The sequence below is a fragment of the Euleptes europaea genome, chromosome 3 (assembly GCF_029931775.1).
Source record: "Euleptes europaea isolate rEulEur1 chromosome 3, rEulEur1.hap1, whole genome shotgun sequence".
Lineage (NCBI taxonomy): Eukaryota > Metazoa > Chordata > Lepidosauria > Squamata > Sphaerodactylidae > Euleptes > Euleptes europaea.
Genome location: NC_079314.1, coordinates 23202731 through 23224093, shown reverse-complemented (window position 1 = coordinate 23224093; position 21363 = coordinate 23202731). Strand labels below are relative to the sequence as shown.

General features: G+C 44.1%; 1 protein-coding gene across 1 annotated transcript in view; it reads left to right on the top strand.

Annotated features, from left to right (window-relative positions):
• Positions 1-21363, top strand: part of LIN28A (lin-28 homolog A) — a 59738-nt gene that overhangs the window by 24782 nt on the left and 13593 nt on the right. The window lies entirely within an intron of this gene.

The following is a 21363-nucleotide window of genomic DNA, read 5'->3' as shown; positions in this document are numbered from 1 at the left end:
ATTCACGTGCTCTCCTCTTTGTCCATGGCAGAAATTGATCCTTCACTGTTAGGGTTGCCAGGTCTCTCTTCGCCACCGGTGGGAGGTTTTTATGGATGGAGCCTGAGGAGGGGCGGGGTTTGGGAGGGACTTCAATACCATAGAGTCCAATGGCCCAAGCTGCCATTTTCTCCAGGTGAACTGATCTTTATCGGCAGGAGATCAGTTATAATAGCAGGAGATCTCCAGCTAGTACCTGGAGGTTGGCAACCCTATTCACTGTGCAGTGGTTTTCTTCAATGTTTGGTGCTTTTGGGCACGTGGAAAGCCACTAGTCTTGCACAAACACAAGCTCCTAGTGTCTGAGGAATGTGTTCTGCAGCAGAGAGCTCCTTCCACCATATGGCGAAGGATGCAGTGCTATCGGAAGCCAGACTTGGCACCTAAGCCAATGTTTTTGGGCTCCTGGCATTTCAGAGAAATGTCGCAGCCTGTAGATTGAGCATTGTGTGACTTCTTGACCTTCTTGCTCTCTTCCTCCCCTTCCTTAAGTAGAGTGCGTGGGTGTGTGTGAGTGTGAACTTCAATTAGATTTCACAGATCTGATGACGTGAGCTTCCTTTTCTGAAACAGTTTGTGCCACAATAAAGCTGCAATTCTTCCCACACTTACTCTAGTGTAAGGCCCACTGAATGGAGTAAGGCTGAGTTCTAAGAAGATGTGCATAGGATTGCTCTTTAAATCTGATAGTCTTCATGGGACTGCAGCATTCTGTTCTTTTTCAAAAACCTTCCGCCTCTCCTTTAAAGTTTCAAAGGACCTTGGAAATTTCTTAGGAAACCCCCCCCCCCATTTTATTTGGACATTGTGCATATACTTGATGGAGCAACCTCTTAAATGCCAATCAGTATGCATTTATTTGGTCAGGGAGCCGGCATGGTATAAGTAAGAGTGAACACTGAAGAGGATAATTTGAATAATGAAGGGTGAAATTATTCTGGGAGAGGAATTAGTCAGAAATGTTTTGAATGAGTTTTCAATTGTGAATGAAATTATTCTTTTTTTCATAGATTTTTATTAGCTAAAAAAAAGAAAAAACACAATATACTTACATACCCATACATACAGTATAACAAGTCTTCCAAAGGGTACCGTATATTAATAGCCTTTATAACAGCTGAGCAATAGCATGTCATTCTTGAAATACTATATTATAAAAGGTTTGTTTACTTTAAATCAGAGGCTATCATTCTGAACTAATACATATAGAGTTAATTAATTTGTGTGAATTAAATGATTCTGAATCTAATTACTGCAATGCAATGGATTCCAATTTAATATTTAGATTGGGATTACTTCCATCTAGTTACTTTTGAAAGGTTTATTTACCTGGAACTGTGATGTCAAAGCCAAAAAGAAATAATGCGATATTTGTGAAACCTTAGAGACTACTATATTGTGGAAGAAGTTTTGCTACGGGTCCATGGATAATCTGTGGTTCTACCACAATAAACCTGTTAAGACCAGGGGTCTTCAACCTTTTTGCACCTGAGGGCACATCTGGAATTCTGACACGGCATAGTCGGCAAAATGGCTGCCACAAAATAGCTGCTGCAGGAGGCGAAGCCAGCCATAAAATGATCAGCACAGCTGAGCTTTTTTTTTTCTTTTAAATAAAAATATAATTTTATTGAATTTTTATAGGGTACAAAAAAGAAAAAAGGGGGACTTTTCAACACCTGTTTTGAGGACTTAATGAGTAGAAAAACTGGGGCTGTCAGGATCTTTTTCTTTGAATTTGGGATGGAAGATATTGCAACATGGATTTACTATGGCAATTATCTATCTGCAGAAGAGACTTTACCAACAATCTCCAAGGATGCTCTTCGACGATCACTGCTAATGTGGAAAAGAAAGAAATGCTGGAAATTCCAGACAAAGGGACTAATTTAAAAGAGTCTAGTTTTTTTTTCTGGATAAAATTGAAAAGGAACTGGTTAAAAGGATTGGTTATAATGGAAATAGAATTATATATGATATCAATTTACTAGAAAAATAATATGTATTAAATGAGTGTTAGGGAGAAAATGAGGACTTATAAAATAATTAATTATTAATGGAAATAATCAAATGCTTTTTATTATACTAATCCATTTATTAGTGAGATTTACTATTTCACTTCTTTTCCCTTTTTTATCTCCTTTTTCTTTTTTCTTTATATGATATTACTAACTATTAACCTTTTTCTTTTTTTTCTTTGAAAAATATAAATGTCAAAGAGATCAATAAATATTAACAATAGTATCAGGATTAGAATTTTATGCAAAAGAGATTACTAATTTATCACAAGATGAAGGGAGGTGTAGGGGAAGTCAACAATTTTTGATTATCTTTTTTCATCTCTATCTCATCTTCATGCCCTATATTTCTTATCTAAATGCTGTTTATCTGTAATCTTCATATACTTCTTATACGTCCTCTATTAATTATATTACATGTTTTCCCATCCAAATAGACAAACGGTCTATTTGGATGGGAAAGTACTAGTACTACCCCTATTACTTCGATCTAACAGCACATTTTATATATTCATATTTCATCACACATATCTATAATGAAAGGGTTGCCATCTTTGTAGTCCTCAATCGTCTTTCTTTGAAGCAAGTGTGATAGTCTTGACATTGATGCAAATTCGTGCATTTTTGTAATCCATTCTGTTAATTTAGGTGTTTTCTTGTCTTTCCACTTAATAGCAAACAGAGTTCTCACTGCTGTCATGGCATATTGATATAATTCCTTATGTATGAGCTGTATTTGAGTTGGAATCATCCCAAGCAAAAAAATACTTGGCTTCTAGACCAAAATTTATGTGCAGCATTGCTTGTATTTCTTTATGTATTAGCTTCCAATATTTTTGAGCTTTTTTACAAGTCCACCATTGCTGAAAAAAAGTTTCTTCTGTCTCTGAACATTTCCAACAGTTTGCTTGATTTGACTTGTACATTCTTTGTAGATCTTTCGGTGCATAGTGCCATCTGTAAAACATGTTGTACCCCTTTTCTCTTACTGCTTGTGATCGAGAAAACTTAGATGGAGTTCTCCATGCACTCCTCCCCCCCCCCCCGTTTTGCACACGAGCTCCGGCCAGGGATTTACAATTGTATTGGGACCCGCCCGTGTAAATCTCCGATCTGATATCGGGTCCCCCACAAAGCTGAGAGCCCGGCCATCTCCTCCACTGATTGCTCACAATTGTTTCTATTTCAGTTTTACTTACGTCGTTACCAGCAGGAAACGACTACATTGTCTCTTTGTTCTTGTAACCCTATTGTATCAGCTCTATATATGTATCCATAATCCCCCAGTCATATATTTCAGCCTTGCTCGTCTCCTTACTGAAATCACTGACTTTCGGAATAAATCCTGAATCGCTGCTCTGTCTGGATTGGAGTTTTATTGCCTGAAAAGCTGTGCCTTTGCTGAAGCCTGACATCATTTTAGTTCTACCTGCATAGTCTATATATGCCTCTGTTGGTGACATCAAACCGGGAGGAGTCGGGCTAAGAATCTCTTCTGAATTCCACACTTATATTAATTGAGTTGTTAAATTCTCAGTGTTCTCATTTTTGGGAAGTGCCATTGACTTCTTAGACCACAACCAGTAATGAAAGCCATGTCCCAAGCCAACCTTTTCAAGTCTAATCTTTCGTTCTTCGGCACAGCTGAACTTCAGTCGCACAGTGTAGATCCTTGTGCTGTGGTGGCAGCTGCTGCCAAAGCAACATTTAAAAAATCAGCACAGCCAATCATATCTCCAGTGGTCAATCAGAAGCCTTGCTGGGAAAAAGCCCTACCTGGCCCCAGCTACTTTCTCAAAATACTGGGCGGGCGTCAGAAAAGGTGTCAGTGGGGCCCAATGGCACCCACCAGCATGATGTTGGGAATCCCTGTGTTAGACTTTAAGGTGCTACAAGGTTTTTTTGTTTTTGTTTTGCAGTAATCTGCTAACATAGCTACTTGTCTGAAATGAAGCAAAAATAATTCAGTCACTCAGCCCAGCACAAAATCTATTTAGTAAGCAGTGTATGTTTCACCTGATTAGGGTTGCCAGGTCCCTCTTCGCTACTGGCAGGAGATTTTGGGGGTGGAGCCTGAGGAGGGCAGGGTTTTCGGGAGGGACTTCAATGCCATAGAGTCCAATTGACAAAGCGGCCATTTTCTCTAGGGGAACGTAATCGCTGGAGATCTCCAGCTAGTACCTGGAGCTTGGCAACCCTGAAGGTGCAACAAGTTTTTTTTTTGCAGTAATCTGCTAACATAGGGCGAAAATGCATGGTCGCATTAGCCTCCTTTATTCCCTGTTTCAGCCAGGATTCAGCCAGGATCGAACGCATGAGTTTTGCCAAATGTGCATGTGATCCTGGCTGAAACGGAATAAAGGAGGCTAAAGCGACCATGCGTTTTCGCCCTAGCTACTTGTCTGTAATAAAGCCATATAATTCAGTCTGTCTGCCCAGCACAAAATCTATTTAGTAAGCAGTGTATGTTTCAGGTCACCTGATGTTTATTTAGATATTAATACCAGGCTTTTCTCTCCCAAAGTGGCTTCTCCCCTCCTCTCTTTTATCCTTACAGCAACCATCCTTTGAGGTAAATAAGGCTGAGAGATTGTGACTGGGACACTCAGTGAGCTTCCATGATAAATGGGGATTTGAACCCAGGTCTAGAAGCTAAAATGTCTAAACTGAGGCTGTCGGACTCAGGTCACATTATGAGAAGACAAGAGTCACTGGAAAAGACAGTCATGCTAGGAAAAGTGGAAGGCAGCAGGAAAAGAGGAAGACCCAAGAAGAGGTGTATTGACTCTAGAAAGGAAGCCACGGCCCTCAATTTGGAAGATCTGAGCAAGGCTGTTAGAGATAGGACGTTTTGGAGGACACTGATTCATAGGGTTGCCATGAGTCAGAAGCGACTTGACGGCACTTGATACGCACTTACTCTGCATTTGGGTGCTGTGGTTTGGTAACTGCTGTTTTGATTATAGATTGTTGTTGGTCATGGTTAACTCTTGAGCATTCCCCTCCCCCCTTGACTTGGGGGGGGGGTTCCAGAAGATTGCAGGCAACCATTGCAGAAGGGGGACCAAAAAAAAAGATAACAAGGGAGGGGATTGTTTCTTGGCCTGGAGCCCTTGCTTCCCTATAGAGTTGCAGATTCCCTCTGGCAATGGAAAAAAAACCCATCACTGTGACCCTGGAATGTTGCTGCTCCATCTCAAAGGGCTGCATATGCTAATTCCAACAATTAGTAAGGGATTTTTCCCCCCTGCCCCAAAAGGGGCCTGGTCAGGGAGAGAGTGAAGAAATTTCTTCTTTTGTTCTCTCTGATCTTGATCTGCACCCAGATTATGCATTTAAACCAGAATTTGTTTTTACTTGCTCTTTCCTTAACCACTCAGAGAGGTGTAACAGTCAGAAATTAGGGATTTTGTGGGTGAATGAAAAAAAAAGGATTTCTAGGATTAGACTCATGGCAATAATTCTTGAAGACGGACACTTCTTATGGGGTAGAGACATAAAAGTGTGAGTTGATTTACTGATCTGCGAGTTGAGAAGAAGAAAAAAACTCCAGGTTTGCCATTGAACCAACACTCTGCTACTTCCTTCAACTGAGTAAACTTTACCCGCGCAGGGGAGAGTGGGGAGGAGAATGAGTTAAATCTTGAATGGAGACACCCAGGCTGGGATCCCAGGGATCTGTCCTGCTGGGGGAAAGAGCCTTCCCATGAGCCAGATGAGTCCACGGTATCCAAACCATCTTAGGTTAGGGTTTTAGACTAGTAGGACATGGAAGACTAGGGTTGCCAGGTCTCTCTTTGCCTCCAGTGGGAGGTTATTGGGGCGGAGCCTGAGGAGGGCGGGGTTTGGGAGGGGAGGTACTTCAATGCCACAGAGTCCAATTGCCAAAGCCGCCATTTTCTCCGGGGGAACTGATTTCTATCGGCTGGAGATCAGTTGTAATAGCGGGAGATCTCCAGCTAGGACCTGGAGGATGGCAACCCTTTGGAAGACCCAGGCATGATTTCCCACTCGGCAGTGGAATCTCACTGGGTGACCTTGGGCCAATCACATACTCTCAACCTAGCCTACGTCACACGGTTATTGTTAGTGTTGCCAACCTCCAGGTACTAGCTGGAGATCTGCTATTACAACTGATCTCCAGCTGATAGAGATCAGTTCACCAGGAGAAAATGGCTGCTTTGGCAATTAGACTCTATGGCATTGAAGCCCCTCCCCTCCCCAAACCCCGGCCTCCTCAGGCTCCACCCCAAAAATCTCCAGGTATTTCCCAACCTGGAGCTGGTAACCCTAGTTATTGTTGTGAAATGGAGATGGGGAGAACAATGCTATAAGCCACTGGGGAGAAACGCTAGGTGTAAATACTTTGTTCCTTGCATTAATTAGCTACTGGTCATTTATTTTTATCTTTTTTATTTTTTAAATACTAATACTCGGCATTTGGTATATTTGTTTCAGTTCACACAGTATTTCATATGTGTTTTCTTGTCCTTCCAACAGCCCTGTGATGTAGGCCAGTGTTATTCCCTCATTTCAAAGAATGGCTACCTAGTTGACTTTATGGCAGAGGTGGTATTTGAACTGGAGTCCTCCATAAACTAGGGTTGCCACCCTCCAGGGTAGGGCCTTGAAATATCCTAGGATTACAACTGTTCTCCAGATTAGAGAGATTAGTTGCCCTGGAGAAAATGGCTGCTTTGAAGGGTGAACTCTGGCATTATGCCGTCCTTCACACGCTCCCCTCAAGTCTCCAGTAATGTCTCAAGCCAGAGTTGGCATCCTACTAACCAAAGCTCTTAGCAATTACATTATAGTTACCCCTTCTGTTCTGGCCTTCCTCCAAGACGTTCAGGGCAGTGTTTGTGTAGGGTTGCCAGGTCCCTCTTCGCCACCAGCGGGAGGCTTTTGAGACAGACTATTAGCTCGTCCGTGAATATCATGATTATGCACGTCTATCAAGTGATGTGAACTTTACACATCGAATAACTTGCTGTGGATCAGGAATAATTAGCGAATGAAATTGCGACTGAAGAAGCTTTGTGAAATGGGACCTATACCGGATGCCCCTCTCGCCATTCGCTCCGATTTTATCAATGCGCTGTTTTGAGTTTGAGTTTGTTACCTTCTGTAACCTTATAAAGGGTTTTGCATTAATCACGACATGCATGAATATACTTTTTCGGGCACGTCAGAATTTGTCAATTGCTCTGTTTTTTCGTTATTGCACCCTCATGAGATTGTATGTATTTTCCTTTAAGTCTGAGGAGTGTTTTTGTATTGAAATTGTCACGCAATATATTTAAGCTTTAGAAAAAATAGTCTCTTGCCATGAAAACCCCGAAAAGGGTCGCCATAAGTCGGCTGCGACTTGACGGCACTTTACACACACACAGTTCCATTTAGTCACAGTGCTTCTGTTTCTGCTACTACCCGGAGGTTGGCAACCCTACTCCACCCCAAAATCTCTAGGGCCACTTATGCATGGGAGGTTTTGCCTTGGATGTGCTGCTCTCTAGATGCACATTTTTCCCATCTGAATTCTCAAAATTCTGCATGGGGCTTATTGTTGAGTTTTGAGAATCTGGATGGGGAAAATGTGCATCTAGAGAGTTGGCAAATTCAAGGCAAAACCTCCCGTGCATAAACGGCCTAGGAGTTTCCTAACCTGGGTCTGGCAGCCCTACCCCCCCCCCCCCCCACACACACACACACAAAATCCCCTGCCGGTGGCTAGGCGGAACCTGCCAGTCCTACTACCCAGCAAGTTCCTAGCTGAGGTAAAATTTTAAACTGGGGACTTGTTGGTTCAGAGCTCATTTCTCTTAAGGGTTACACTATGGTGACCTGAAAGGATTGGCTATCGATTCATGTGATGCTGCAGGGGCAGAAAACACCAGCAAAAAAACCCCCAAAAAGTTGAAAATGCCCTCAGGGGTGGGGTGTTAGTTGAGGACTAACAAGGTGAATGGCTCGTTTGAGGCCCTTCACCTGGTGGTGTGGAGGAACCGGTCCGATTTCAGAGGTGCGGGGATGAGACAGAGTCAGGCCTGCTTTGTGCAGAAGTGTTCCGCTCCCAAGACCGGGCTCCTGCCTCCTAAGGGCAATACACAAGCGGCACCTTCTCTTGAAAGGACAAGGCTGCTGAGATAATGGAGTCATTGTTTGCTTGGGGAGCTTCTGTTGGGGTTTCCAGTTGTTGTCGACATTCCTGGGAAAGGAAGCCCATACTGAGGATCGCCTGCTCGCTGGAGAGAGTTCATCTGAGGATGGATTTTGTACTGAATGGTTGGAGTTCTTTCTTTCTTTCTTTCTTTCTTTCTTTCTTTCTTTCTTTCTTTCTTTCTTTCTTTCTTTCTTTCTTTCTTTCTTTCTTCCTTCCTTCCTTCCTTCCTTCCTTCCTTCCTTCCTTCCTTCCTTCCTTCCTTCCTTCCTTCCTTCCTTCCTTCCTTGGAAGTCCACTGGTGCCCAGTTCTGCTACTCTGCTTCTGATTTCCTGGGTCCTGGTCCCAATGCCTTGGGAATAATATGTTGGCTTGGGTTGCTCCTCTCAAGGTTCTGTCCCCATCCGGGGCTCTCTGGAAGTTAAATCTCTGAGGGAGAGTGGGAGAAGGATGCATATTGTCTTGGGTTTGCAGGCATGCAGGTTTATTTCTTTAAAAAAATCATCCCCCCCAAAAGGGGGGGGGCTCAAGTAGTTTATGTATATAAATGCCTCTGCACAAATCATGTAAAATACAGAAATAATAACTCAAAAGGAGAAGAAGAGTTGGTTTTTATATGCTGACTTTCTCTACCACTTAAAGGAGAATCAAACCGGCTTACAATCACCTTCCCTTCCCCTCCCCACAACAGACACCCTGTGAGGTAGGTGGGGGCTGAGAGAGCTCTAAGAGCTGTGACTAGCCCAAAGGTCACTCAGCTGGTTTCATGTGTAGGAATGGGGAAACAAACCCGATTCTCCAGATTAGAGTCCACCACTTCAAACCACCACTCTTAACCCCTACATTAAGCTGGCTCTAAAAAATAATGGTACACTGCAGCTGTTTGCCAAACATGGCTATACCAAAAAAAACCTCAACAATTCATTTAGCAAAAGCCCCTCTGGAGATTGGGTGGCTTCGTCTGGTTTGGAACATTTTTGTGAATTTGTGAAACTGTAAGAAGAATATCCATTGAAGGACTGATGAAGAATTATTAATTAAGAATTTGAAACGGCCGTATCCTCATGGTGAACTTGGCTTCTTCTATACAAGATTACATGGAAAAATGGCCTGATGGTAATGGGTGTACTCTATTAGAGACATTTTACAATCCTTTTAGAATTTCCTCTATATACAAAATTGTTACCTGTATGGTATACCTTGTTGTCACATTGTAGGTCTCATATGTTTGTTTGTTGTATATACGTATGTATTAACATAGTTCTGTTTAGTTAAGTAGCACAGATAAATCTATTTTTGCACTATATATGTTTTTCGCTCCTGTACTGATTTCCTAATCTCCCTGATACTAGTACAGTGGTGTCTATTTTTCTTCCTGTCTGTATCTAAGGCCGGCCCCAGCTCTTGGTTTTCCAAAGCACTGGATGTATGTGTGGTGTTCTGTTGGGGGTGGTGGGGATGTATGGTGTTCTGTTGGGGGTGGGTGGGGAAATGGGTTTAGAAATATGGGCAATTTCTGGAAATTCGTAGCAGCTTTTGCGAAGGGGCTGGTGTTTTTCTCCTAGGCTGTCAAGCTGGCAGAACCAGAGTGCCCTTCCAAACTGACCAGAGTAAACAAAGATACCGACATCCTGCCCATAAATGCATTAGGTAGAAATAAATTCTCGGGTGTAATGCAGATCAAGGAGGTGCACAGAGGAAAGCACTTAAAAATTCGGGGATATAGCTGTCAGGATTGGCACTCCTTGCTATCTTTACATTCCTGTTTTCCTTAGAATTGCTCTGCTGAAGAGGAATACTGTTAATATGAAACCAAGAAGATGCCTCGCATTTCATGAGTCAGCCTAACGCAGCCACCGCTCTCAGTTCCACATTGTAACAAAAACTATTTCCCACCTCCTTCAGAATAGAAGATTTACTCCTTTATATATACATCTTTTCCTCTAAGATTGCAACACCAGCAGTACTTCCCAGATTTTCCCAGTCAATCAAGATATTCTTATATTTTCTTATGGACTATCTAGATAGTTCTTTTTCTTTTTCTGTAATTTTTTATCTCAGTGTGACATTGTTCAGGGCCGAACTGGCCATAGGAACAGTATCGTTAAAGTAAGTGAGTAATACTTCCCAGACTCGGCAATCCTCAGGCTGTTACGGTTTTCTGAGCCTTGCAAGTAAATCCCCGCAAGTTACCAGCCTTCAAAAAAATTTCCTCTTGCCCACGGGCATTTGTAGGGTAGAGCATGGGGAGAAATTCATTTCTCTCTTTTGTGTTATGTATTGTTTGTTTTGGATGTTTATACCCTCCTTTTCTTCACAGTTGGGGGACTGAAAGTTGCTTACATATTTCTCCCCTACTCCATTTAATCCTCACAGCAACTTCCCTGTAAGGTAGGTTAGGATGAGAGTGTTTGCCAGGCCAAAGGCCACCCGGTGAGTTTCTTTGGCAGAGTAGGGGTTTGAACTTGGATCTCCCAGATCCTAGTCTGATACTCTAACCTCTACTGTGTTGGTTCATATCACACTGAATAAATTACTACCCATTCATTTGTTTTCATCTGTTTCTTGCACCTTTTTCCTCCCTTGATTTAGCAACGAGAAATAAAAGGTCTGCACCCAGTCAAAGGCCGAGGCCAATGGTGCAAAATAAGGTAAAAATATATTTTATTACTCCAAGGAAGAATCAAACTAGCTTACAATCACCTTCCCTTCCCCTCCCCACAACAGATACCCAGTGAGGTAGGTGGGGCTGAGAGAGTTCTAAGAGTGCTGTGACTAGCCCAGGGTCACCCAGCTGGCTTCATGTGTAGGAGTGGGGAAAGCAACCTGGTTCAGCCAGTTCGGTGTGCCCCAGGTGAACATTGTAATGCACATACACATCCAGATGTATAGCCTCCGCCGCTCATGTGGAGGAGTGGGGAATTGCACCCAGTTCTCCAGATCAGAGTCCACCGCTCCAAACCACCACTCTTGACACCACGCTGGCTCATAAGCCACATTTTGTACATACTAGTTCTGAGTATAGTTCCCAAATGGGTTCATCTAGAATACAAGTTTCTGTCTGTGGTGAAAATTAAGGACGTGTGACCAGTTTCAACCAGACTGTCTGTGAAGTCTATAAAACAGCTAGTTACGGGGACAGGCAACGATTCCCAACCCAACGGAAACATATGGTATGAATGGTGACACACATGGAGAGGGGGTTAATTTAGGGGGCACATTTTGAATTGTAGGGGAGGGGAGCTGTTTGAAAACCTTCCCCTTCCAGGGTTCTGTAAGTTCTCATGGAGTAGAGCAGGCTAACGGTCTCCTCCCCTTTTCTCTCTTGACTGTCAGCTGCATTCCAGCGATCTTGGAGCATTCTCAGTCAGACCCTATCAAGAGTTTCTCTTGTGTGAATGTACAAAGTCATACCTTTCTGCCCACTTGGATATAGTCATACCTTTGTACCAAGGATATAGACACCCCTATCTTGTCTGTGGGTGTCCTGAGTTTTGGTTTGGTCTTGATTGGCACAAGCCACCCACTTTACTGTTTTATATATATATGTGTGTGTGTGTGTGTGTGTTGTGTTAAGTGCCATCAAATCGCTTCTGACTCATGGCATCCCTATGAATCTGTCCTCCAGAATGTCCTATCTTTGACAGCCTTGCTCAGGTCTTGCAAAGTGAGGGCCGTGGCTTCCTTTATAGAGTCAATCCATCTCCTGTTGGCTCTTCCTCTTTTCCTGCTGCCCTCAACGTTTCTGAGCATGACTGTCTTTTCTTTTCTTGTCTTCCCATAATGTGACCAAAATACGATAACCTCAGTTTAGTCATTTTAGCTTCTAGGGTCAGTTCAGGCTTGATTTGATCTATAACCCACTGATTTGTTTTTTTGGCAGTCCACGGTATCCGTAACTCTCCTCCAACACTGTTATATATACTGTTATATATAGGACCAATTTCCAAAACGTTTTCAGTCAAACTTAGCTTTTTTTTTTTGAGGCAGGCGATGGCAAACCACCTCTGAACATCCCTTGCCTTGAAAACCCTATAGGGTTGCCATTAGTCGGCTGCAACTTGATGGCTCTTTCTACCACCACCATAGGACTGGTAGAATGAATAGGGGACTTGCTTTTCTATGTCTGTAATGAGTGAAATTAGAAAAGGCTTAGAACCAAAGCTATCTCCACTTGATAAGGATTATGGATTGTTCATATTTAATGAGTTATAATAGGCAAGAAGGATACTTACTTTGGAGGACAGGTGCCCATTTTTTTTTGTTCTGAAAGGTAGAATTGTACAGTCTCTCCCCCTGCCGCTTCGTTTCAATGCCTTCAAAAATATGTGGTTTAGAAAAAGGGGCTTTTGGAGGTAGCAAAAAACCCCAAGGGCAGGCAAAGTTTTTTTGTGGAAATAAAATACTGCCGTTATTTTAGTTGTCATATACCTCCCGAGAACATAAATTGTCGTGCCAAGTTAAGAACAGTGCTATTCTACAGAAGGCTGCAGGGCTGCTTAGGATTGCACGGTTAGGGCCGTGCTGATCACCAGGCTTTCATTTCTGCCTTCCATGTCTGGTCCTGATCCACCTGTGGCTGTATAGGAGAGCTGGTTGCTCTCGAAAAGACCCCTTCAGCCAGTTCGGTGTGCCCCAGGTGAACATCGTAATACCCGTACACATCCAGATGTATATCAGGAGCTGTGTTGCGCTCAAGCCAATACATGTAGCTGCCGTGTACTGAGTTAGATCCTTGGTCTGTCAACGTCAGTGTTGTCTACTTTGACTGGCAGAAGCTCTCCAGGGTCTCAGGCAGAGGTCTCCCCCATCACCTCCTCCCTGATCTTTCAAGTGGAGATGCCATGGACAAAGCTGGGACCCTCTGCATGGCAAAGCAGATACTCTACCAGTGAGCCATGCTCCCCCCCCCCTTACTGGACTGAAGCACTATTTTTTTTTTGTCAAGCCTCTGCCACCCTCAGCTATCAAATGTCTATGGCTTCTTCAAAGGGCTCTGTCCATTCATCTTTGGCGTGCACACCACACACGGAATTCCCTCCCTGAATGTTTGGTGGCACTTACCTCTCACTTCCTTGAAATCCCACCTCCCTCACCATTATCAAGGAGGCCTTTGGTTTATATCTTTAATATGTAATCTCCATTCCTAGTCATAACCAAGGTTTAAGTTCACACGGTGCCTGCGTTTCTTTTTTCTCTAATGTGCATTGTAAGCTCTTGAGAACAGGGATCAGCCTATGTTCTGGGTGTAGCTGCGGCTCTATGGTTAGGGTTGCCAATCTCCAGATCTCCCAGTATTACAACTGATCTCCAGCCGATAGAGATCAGCCTATGTTCTGGGTGTAGCTGCGACTCTATGGTTAGGGTTGCCAATCTCCAGATCTCCCAGTATTACAACTGATCTCCAGTTGTAATAGAGATCAGTTCCCCTGGAGAAAATGGCTGCTTTGGAGGGTGGACTATATGGCAATACACCCACTTGAGGCCCTTCCCATCCCCAAACCCCGCCTTCTAAGGTTGCCAGGTCCCTCTTTGCCATTGGTGGGAAGTTTTGGGGGTGGAGCCTGAGGAGGGCAGGGTTTGGGGAGGGGAGAGACTTCAATGCCATAGAGTCCAATTGCCAAAGCGGCCATTTTCTCCAGGTGATCTCTATTAGGTGGAGGTCAGTTGTAATAGCAGGAGATCTCCAGCTAGTACCTGGAGGTTGGCAACCCTACTGCCTTCCCCAGGCTCCACTCCCAAAATCTCCAGGTATTTCCCAACCCAGAGCTGGCAACCCTCCTCTATGGTGGAGACCTGTGTGGTATAATGGTTAGAGTGTTGGACTAGGATCTGGGAGACCCAGATTCAATCCCCCACTCTGCTTAGGAAACTCACCGGGTGAGTTTGACCTCCTCACAGAGTTGTCGTTGTGAGAATAATAGGGAGGAGAGGAGAATGATGCAAGGTACCTTGGGTCCCCATTGGGGAGAAAGGTTGGATGTTCATGGAGTAAATAAATATGATCGCTGGGTGGCCTCTCTCAGTGTAACCCACCTCGCAGAGCAGTGTTGTGATAATATGATGGAGGGGGTGGAGAGTGATATTATAACCTGATTTGGGTCCTCATGGTAGCGAAAAGCAGGGTATAAATATCTTTGAAAAAAAGAACGCTGTATACTTTTGATCCTAATGTTCTGGCCCCCAGTGGCAAAAGCTGGCTGGACCATCTATAACTTTGCAAGTGAAAACAGGTTTTCTGTTCTGTGGCTCTTTATCAGTGATTCCCTTCTCCAAAATCCTTCAAACTCGGTCCTCCCGCTGAGCAAGGACATTTCTTTGTTCTCCCGTGCCTATTCCTGGTGGCTTGAAAGCAGAATCTTTCTCCCTAACCCTTTGCATCCAAAATCTCTCTCTGGTTTTTTTCCCCTCCTTTCCTTTTTTTGGGGAAGGAGGAGGGCAGGGGGAAGGAGGGTTTTTTTTGGGGGGAGCGGGGAAAAGGCTTGGGAATGTTCCTGCTTTGTGTGTGGTGTGTGTGGAGATGGGGCTTTGGGCCTCTTCCTTTCAGATGCAAGGGGGGGCTATTTGAGTGATTCAATGGGCTTCAGTTTGATTACCTATCTGATAACAGAGGAATTTGAACAATGTGTGTGTTTTGGGAAGGAGGGGGGGAAGGGCTCGGGATGCTCTGAAGACCACCAGCTTCTTTGCAGATCACTTCAAAAGGCCCTGGGCCAGGGGGAGGGGGCGGGGAGGGAAGGGAGAGACTTCCCTGCAATTTTCTCCCTCCTGTTCCCCTGGAGAAGAGAAGATTGCTGGGGGGGCAGAGGTTGGTCTTGCTTTGCTGATTTTGCAAGGGCTCCTCAAAATAAACAGCTGTATTTTAGGGAGTTATCACTCAGTGCTATCTTCTTTGGCCTGCGTTGGGGTTATTTTTGGGGACCTGTCCCCTGCAAAGCTCCCAGCATTTGCTCGGGGATATCTTTTAAGAATAGTTTTGGAGTCCTGCATGCACACGAGCACTGAAGCCCTTCGGGCCCTCTCTGTCTCCTCGGAGTTAAATCTCCTGCATCTTATTTATTGACTTCACTTCCAGGGTGGACTTGATTTAAATCAAATCAATATAAACCTCGATTTAGATCACTAGTCAGTAAGACTAGATTGAAATCATGGTTTTCTAAAGACTTGTTCTTGTTGGTATAATCTTAACATTTTACAGCCAGATGAAGATTTTAATTTTTAGAATAATAACGTTTCAGATTAATTTTACAGTTATATCAAAAATTACTGGTTTGGTTATACGATTAGAAATACACAGGTGATGATGAAATCATTGCGAGGTGAACGATCTCCCATTCGGGCCACCAGGCTTTGCATTTCCTTGTTGCCGTGTTTGCATTTTGCACGCATGCCTGCCTTACCAATAGGTTGAGGAACTTCATTAAAATATTCCCAAACTGGGTCTCTTTTACAGCCTGGTGCCAGGATAGATTTTCTCCTCCAGGGAGAGAATAATATAAGCCTCAGGCTGTACATACAAAGATCCCAAGACTTGTAGAGAATTCTGCTCAAGAGGTGTCACCTTAGGGTTGCCAGGTCCCTCTTCGTCACCGGCGGGAGGTTTTGGGGGCGGAGCCTGAGGAGGGCGGGGTTTGGGGAGGGGAGGGACTTCAATGCCATAGCGTCCAATTGCCAAAGCGGCCATTTTCTCCAGAGGAACTGATCTCTGTTGGCTAGAGATCAGTTGTAATAGCAGGAGATCTTCAGCCACCACCTGGAGGTTGGCAACCCTGTGTCACTTACATTTTTACTGCTTGCTCCTCCCTCACACTTAGCTCCTTGTGCAGATCTATTCCACTCCAAACAATCTTCTATTCATTGAATTTCTTGAAACTTAGCACTTAAGAGGTAAGGGGTTGGTTCTGTGTACCTAGATTTGCAAAGGAACACCTCAAATGTGTATGTTTATTTTATAACATTTTTGCTGACACAAATTCACAGTTTTGAGAAGTGCAAAACCAAGCATCTGTGGTAATATCTTCTACATTGAAAAGTTGCTTAAAATAATCTTACAGAAACCTCTGGAGGAGCATGACATTGTGAATGGATTAATGGAATTTATTTACCCAAAAAAATAAACATTGCATAAATATATATAGTCTCATGCTACATAGTTAAAAACTAATGCTTATTTCATGATGAACAACCTTTGGATTATAATGTATCTCAAACAGAAAACTATTAAAACTATCTTTAGATACAGAAAGCATTTTATTTAAAAAATCCAATTTAAATATTTTTTAATTGATTTTATCTACTGTGTTTATTTTTATCACCCCTTTCTCCCCATTGGGGACTCAGCGGGCATAGATGTCTCCATTTTATCCTCACAACCCTGTAAGGTATGTTAGGCTGAGATAGGGTTCCCAGGTCCAGGTTGGGAAATACCTTTTTGGGGCGGACCCTGAGGAGGGTGGGGTTTGGGGAGGGGAGGGACTTCAGTGCCATAGAGTCCAATTGCCAAAGCGGCCATTTTCTCCAGATGAACTGATCTCTATTGGCTGGAGATCAGTTGTAATAGCAGGAGATCTCCAGCTAGTACCTGGAGGTTGGCAACCCTAGGCTGAGAGTATGTGACTGGCCCGTCACCCAGCAAGCTTCCATGGCAGGGTGGGAGCTTTGAACAGAGATCTCCCAGATCCTAGTCTGGCACTCTAACCACTACACCACACTGGCATTGGGATATGTGTAGATCTACCAAGTGGATTCCTTTTTGTGTCATGCCTTTCCCCCAAAGGAGCTCGGAACAGCAGAACTGTTTCTCCCTTCCATTGTTTGCTTCTTGTAACGTCCCTGTGAGGTGGGTTATGTTGAGAGAATCTGACAGATGCAAGCGTTGTGGGTTTAGAAGGGTATAACTCTGCTAAGGATTGCAGTGCGTTTGAGGATTTGAACTAGCGATGCCACCCTCTAGGTACTAGCTGGAGATCTGCTAATACAGCTGATCTCCAGCCGATAGAGATCAGTTCACCTGGAGAAAAATGGCCGCTTTGGCAACTGGACTCTATGGCATTGAAGTCCCTCCCCTCCCCAAACCCCGCCCTCCACAGGCTCCACCCCAAAAACCTCCTGCCGCTGGTGAAGAGGGACCTGGCAACCCTAGACATACATTTTACCTGAGGTATACTACACTATACAGTACTGACTCATAGGCTGGGTTTTGGGTTTTGGGGAGCCCTAGATGTCTTCAGAGGCTTATTGGAGACTCCTTAATGAGAAAATAGGAAATAGCAGAGAACTTGCTGTGAAAAAGAGGTTTCCCATCAGCCCTGCTGCAGTGCCTGCTTACCGTGTCTGGGTGTGTGACGTGTATGCTCAGTACATCTGAAGCTGGCTGATTTCTCACATGTTCTAGGTCATCTGGACATGACCTAGATGTGGGCTGAGTGTATTTGAAGTTGCAGGTTTTTCCCAATAAGCAGAGGTCTTTCAGAGCTGTAATTCCAGGGGATCCCCAGGTTCCACCTGGAGGCTGGCATCCTTAACTATAATGAAATGGTTCAGAAAGCAGCTTTGGTAAAGGGATAGTGACTGTGGCCTATACTACTGCATTGCTGCTTGTCGCTGTAAATATGCTCCAACTGTGTAGTTACCACACTGTTTTCCAGCTCTGTTTTAGATTCCTGCTTGCTTTCAGATTTCTTCGTCCAAACCCTATTGCACTGTTCACTGGATGTCCCATCCTATTGGTTGTATTTGACTTACATTTTGTAATCTACAATGAGTCTCAGTGAGAAAGGTGTGCTCTAAGTAGCATTAAAGAAATATATAGTCCATCACAATAGGGTCGCACCAGAACTTCTGGAAATACTGATGTAAACTCATTATGATGTATAGTTTTCTAGAAAACCAGCACGGAAGTGTATTTATTTAACAGATCTTTGTTGTTGTTGCACTTCAGTAGGCCTGTCTGCTCTCAGTTGTGCACATCTGGTATCCATGAACGCATGGAGCTGCCTTATACTGAATCAGACCCTCGGTCCATCAAAGTCAGTATGTCTACTCAGACCGGCAGCGGCTCTTTAGGGTCTCAGACTGAGGTCTTCCACATCACCTACTTGCCAGCGTGGTGTAGGGGTTAAGAGTGGTCATTTGATCAGTGGACTCTGATCTGGAGAACTGGGTTTGATTCCCCACTCCTCCACATGAGCTGCGGAGGCTAATTTGGTGAACTGGATTTGTTTCCCCACTCCTACACACAAAGCTTGCTGGGTGACCTTGGGCAAGTTACAGTTCTATTAAGAGCTCTCTCAGCCCCACCTACCTCACAGGGTGTCTGTTGTGGGGAGGGGAACGGAAGGTGATTGTAAGCTGGTTTGAGTCTCCCTTACTTGGTAGAGAAAGTCGGCATATAAAAACCAACTCTTCTTGTTGTTGTTCTTCTTGCCTAGTCCTTTTAACGGGAGATGCTGGGGATTGAACCTGGGACCTTCTGCATGCCAAGCAGATGCTCTACCACTGAGTCATGGCCCCTCCCCATGCTCAAGTTATCTATCAAGGTACAACCATGATCCAAATTCCCAGGTTTGTTCTGTGGTATTGGCCTCTGTATGGGACTCCGACCTCCTTTATGTTATGATCCCATGTGGCTGTGTTGGAATGGTGCAGTCCTACGGGCAAACGTCTTTCCCACACAGTTGACACCCTCCTTCCGTAGGCTCCAGCCACAGAATTATGCTTTCATGTCTCCACAGATCTTAGTCCAGAAAACATGGCTCTCCTGTTCTCCATTTCAGTATTACTACAGCTATATGAAGTAGGCTAAGGCAACAGAGTGTGATTAGGCTACAGTTCTCCAAAGAAGCTCTAAGGCCAAGTCAATTAGGATCCCTGATCTCCCCAACCCAACTAAGGACCCTACTAACTGCTACATCACTAGAGACGTAAAATTTCTGAAAACTTCAAAATTGCTTCCCCCCCCAGTAGTCTATAGTGATAGTTTATATCACTATAAACCACAGCCACTCCCTGTGGAACCCCCTGCCCCAGGATGTGGTGATGGCTGCCAACTTGGAAGGCTTTAAGAGGGAAGTGGACATGTTCCTGGAGGAGAGGGCTATTCCTGGCTACTGGATACTAGTCATGGATACTGGATAAATGGATACTAGTCATGATGCATACCTCCAGGATCAGAGGAGCATGCCCATTGTATTAGGTGTTTTGGAACACAGGCAGGACAATGCTGCTGCAGTTGTCTTGTTTGTGGGCTTCCTGGAGGCACCTGGTCGGCCACTGTGTGAACAGACTGTGGACTTGATGGACCTTGGTCTGATCCAGCATGGCCTTTCTTATGTTCAGTCTTGCTCTAGGGGTTTCCACTTTGCTTTGACAATATATTTATTTATTTTAGATATTTATATCTGACTTTTCTCTCTAATGGGGACCCAAAGCAGCATACAATATAATTCTCTTCTCCACCTATATTATCCTCCCTGACACCCTGTTAGGCTGACCCAAGGTTACCCAGTGAGCTCCAGTGGCAGAGAAGGGATTCGAACCTAGTCTTGACACCTTGACCATAATACTGTGGTGGCTGCCTTGAAGGCAACCATGTGATGATGCCTTTGAAAGTTATTTAATGAAAGGAGTACTTTATATACCCACTGTGTTTTTTTCTATCTCAACTGTGGTTTTTCTGGACAGGTATGGCAAACTGGATCCATAAAAAAGATTACGCATTTATGGCACCTTAAAACAATGAAGATTTCCCCATTTTTGATTAGAATGTAGTGCTTTTAATCTAAGTCAAGAAGTGAGAGGTCTGTTAAAAAAAAACCCGGAATTGCCAGAAATGCCTTTTTTTTTTGAATAACAGTAGAGATCATAATAAACACAGCCCCGTGGCGCAGAGTGGTAAGCTGAAGTACTGCAGTCCAAAGCTCTGCTCACGACCTGAGCTCGATCCTGACGGAAGTTGATTTCAGGTAGCCGGCTCAAGGTTGACTCAGCGCCTTCCATCCTTCCGAGGTTGGTAAAATGAGTACCCGGCTTGCTGGGGGTAAAGGGAAGACGACTGGGGAAGGCAATGGCAAACCACCCCGTAAACATAGTTTTGGCCACTGGACTCTATGGCATTGAAGTCCCTGCCCTCCCCAAACCCTGCCCTCCTCTGGCTCCACCCAAAAAAACTCCCGCTGGTGGCAAAGAGGGACCTCGCAACCCTACGGAAAAAGGCATGCATAATCAAAAGGAAGCCCCTAAGCAGTCGGCAGAGGAGACATGGGGTGGGGGGATGTTTCTGTATAAAAGGCCTAAAAGTACTTTTGTAATACGAAGAGTTTGATTACTCTGGCTAATTAAGATTCTCAGTTGATTTCTTTTGATTTCAATATGGTTTTTTTGTGGGGGGTTTGGTATAGAATCCCTGTGCCAGTTTCACATTCTAAAGCTGAGCTGGGTTGTGGGGACATGTGTCTTTTTCATGAATTATGCCACGTTTTCTGTGCTTGAACACGATTTCATTAGCCTCCATTTGTCGTACGCAAGTTCAGTCAAATTACATCTTACTTTAATTTGCAAAAAAAAAAATCTGTCGTTGGTATCTGCTTTACTAAGTGAATAGCGTTTAGGGGGTAGGGTCAGTCCTGGTAGAGGGCGTGGAAGAGGTTAACGCAGAGTTGCAGCAGTAGGAAAGTATAGACAGCACAATCGCTCTTCACCGTTTTTTTAAAGCGGCATTCCCCACTATTGCATTAGAGGGAAGTGAAGAGTGGTCACATGACTCAGGTTACTGAGTAACTCATGAATGGTGGGCATGTTCCATTCATTAAAAAAAAAGAGAGGATTCTGTTCTAGGGAACGGTTGTGTACAGCAGATGGCCTGGCTGAGCAAAGGAAGCTATAGGAGGAACGGCTTGAGCAGAGCTTGGAAACTGTTAACCCAGAAGACGCAGAGATATATTCCTCCTGCAGTTCCATACCACATTAAGAGTGACTGCAGGCTCCATTTTAACAGCGCTCTGTCACTCCTCTGGCCAATAATCTGATTAGAACATTATTTTTAGCTCCTAATGGAGCTGGCTGCAGTTTTTGTAGAGTTGGTGTAGTGGTGGGGTGTTAAATTTTTGAATGGGGCTCCTCCCCCCCCCCCATTTAAATCTACTTCC